Below are 2,653 nucleotides of genomic sequence, written 5' to 3' on the forward strand. Positions count from 1 at the left end.
AGCATGGTGGATGCCGAGACCTGAGTCGAGGGGAGAGAGGTGTGTGTAGGGTGAGTGCCAGGAGGGCAGCTCCGAGGAGGGCCAGTGCACCTGGTCATGAGCCTAAAAGAGGGAGTGAGCAAGAGGCAAGGCTGGGGGACACAGGGCTAGCAGGCCTTGCTCGGGATTGGGGGCTGTATTCCGAAGTAGAGTGGGAAATCATGAAGAAATATTTGCAGGGACGTGGAATGACCCAGCTTTCGTGTTAAATGTGTCACTCTGGCTGCTCTGAAGACGAGGCACTGGAGGGGACCCACGATGAAACCTGGAGCTGTAATAAGAGGATGTTGGTATAATCCAGGAAAGAGATAGTGAGATCTTAGACTGGGAATAGCAGAGATGTGTCGAAATGGCTTCGTGGCTCTAGCCTCTCTCCTATTAAAATGTTTCTCAAAGTTGCCTGATGATAAAAATCTATGACGTCTGGTAAAAATACAGGTTCCCAGAGTCCCATGCTGGGATGGGGCGGGGGTCTGGGAATCTGTTCTTTAAACAAAATTCCTGGGCTTCCCTGGTGGCGCAGTGGTTAAGAATCCGCCTGCCAGTGCAGGAGACACAGGTTCGAGCCCTGGTCCGGGAAGATCCCACATGCTGCAGAGCAACTAAGCCCGCAAGCCACAACTACTGAGCCTGCGCTCTATAGCCCGTGAGCACAACTACTGAGCCTGCACTCTAGAGCCCGCAAGCCACAGTGCTGAAGCCCCTGCGCCCTGGAGCCCATGCTCCACAACAAGAGAAGCCACCGCAATGAGAAGCCCGCGTAACACAGCGAAGAGTAGCCCCCTGCTCACCGCAACTAGAGAAAGCCCGTGCACAACAACAAAGACCCAACGCAACCAAAAATTAATTAATTTTTAAAAAAAAAAAACTTCCTGAGGGATTCCTTTCACTAGGCAAGTTTGTCCCGTGTTACCCCACAGTGTACACTGAGAAACAGACCTTCCTTTCCCATGTAAAATAATTCAGTCTTTCTAGAGCTGATGCTTTTCATGACCCCAACCAGTGGAGGATCCAGGTGTAAACTCACAGGTCACAGAATGCTTTCCCTACTTAGAACTAAAAGAACTTCAGCTGTAACTGCTCCAACGTTTAGATTATCCACATCCATGTTTTTTAAGTGTGTTCCTTGATATATGAGGGGTTTTTTGTTTGTTTGTTTTGTTTGTTTGCAGTATTAATAGATGTACAGCTGTCAAGAGAGGCCAGAAGGAGGTACTCCAGCAAGATCTGCTGGGAACAACAGGAGTGCAGAGCAATGTATGGAGCAAGAGTCTAGCTCGATCTACATTCTATAAATGTCCTGCGGAGCTCAGCGCACCTCCCCAGCCCATCAGTTGCTGACCCGGGGACTTTATTACTTGCCCCCAACCTCTGCCAGCTCCTGCAGAGGAAAACATCAAGACCTTATATGGATTACATCCTTGGAAAATACATTTCCATAATTGGCCTAATTGCGTGTGATCCAGTTGGAGCAAGAAGGACACTCTTTGCCCTCTATCCAGTTATCTTCTTTATCAATTCATCCACACAGAGAGCATGCACAATAGGTAGGAGAACAAGTCTAGGTATCAGTTTACCAACGTTCAAATCCTGGCTCTTTCATTTATTAATTGGAGAAGTTACTTAATCTCTTTGCTCTTCAGTTTTCTCATCTGAAAAATACAACGATTATGGTGTACTAGTTTGCTAGGGCTGTCATAGCAAAGTACTACAGATCGAATTGAGACAGGAAGGAAGGGGGCATGGCACAACCTTTTCTTTTTCTTTTTTTTTTTTGCCATGCTGGGTGGCTTGTGGAATCTCAGCTCCCCAACCAGGGATCGAACCCTCGCCCCCTGCATTGGCAGCTCAGGGTCTTAACCACTGGACCGCCAGGGAAGTCCCAAGGGCACAACCTTTAAAAGAATGACAGCCTTTGAGGATATGACAAAAACTGGTTACCACCATGTGCTTGCTTTGGCAGCACATATACGAAAATTGGAACGACAGGAGAAGATTAGCATGTTCCCTGCGCAAGGATGACACACAAATTTGTAAAGCATTCCATATTTTTGTTTAAAAAAAATTCTGGTTACAACCAATTAGGCCCAAGATGGAGGAAGATTCAATTTCCAGTAGACCTTGAGCCTTCCTATACACTCATTGTAATATATTAGCATATGCTAAATGACTCACCCACAGGTGCCTTGACAGTTCCCAGGCTGACCATAAAAGGCCAAAAAGTGGGTGATGGCCCAGTTCCTGGAAATTCCTGCCCCTTCTTCAACATAGTTAGAATATTCTTCCCACTTGTTAGCGTATGAAATTACCCAGCCAATAAAAACTAACCACCCCACAACCCAGGGCCACTCTCACGTTCTGAGACAGACTACATTCTGCCTATAGGATGTGTATCTCTTTAAATAAACTTGCTTTCCCTTTACTATTGCTCACGCTTGAATGCTTCCCTGGGCAAAGTCAAGGACCCTCACTTGGTGGCCTGTCCCAAGGAGTTGGCTGAGACCTGAGATGTGACCATTTTCTTGTGCCCCATTCTCCTGCAATAGAATAGCTTAGACAACAGAAATTTATTGTCTCACAATTCTGGAGGCTAGGAGTCTGAAATCAAGCTGTC

At 46.8% G+C, this 2,653-nt stretch overlaps 1 non-coding gene across 1 annotated transcript; it reads left to right on the plus strand.

The window, feature by feature from the left end:
* The first annotated feature begins 1,986 nt into the window (after positions 1–1,986).
* Positions 1,987–2,092, plus strand: LOC137224191 (U6 spliceosomal RNA). Its single transcript, XR_010943286.1, has one exon. It is a non-coding gene; the product is annotated as a U6 spliceosomal RNA (small nuclear RNA).
* Positions 2,093–2,653: the final 561 nt, after the last annotated feature.

Source organism: Pseudorca crassidens, chromosome 4, assembly GCF_039906515.1.
Source record: "Pseudorca crassidens isolate mPseCra1 chromosome 4, mPseCra1.hap1, whole genome shotgun sequence".
NCBI classification, from domain to species: domain Eukaryota; kingdom Metazoa; phylum Chordata; class Mammalia; order Artiodactyla; family Delphinidae; genus Pseudorca; species Pseudorca crassidens.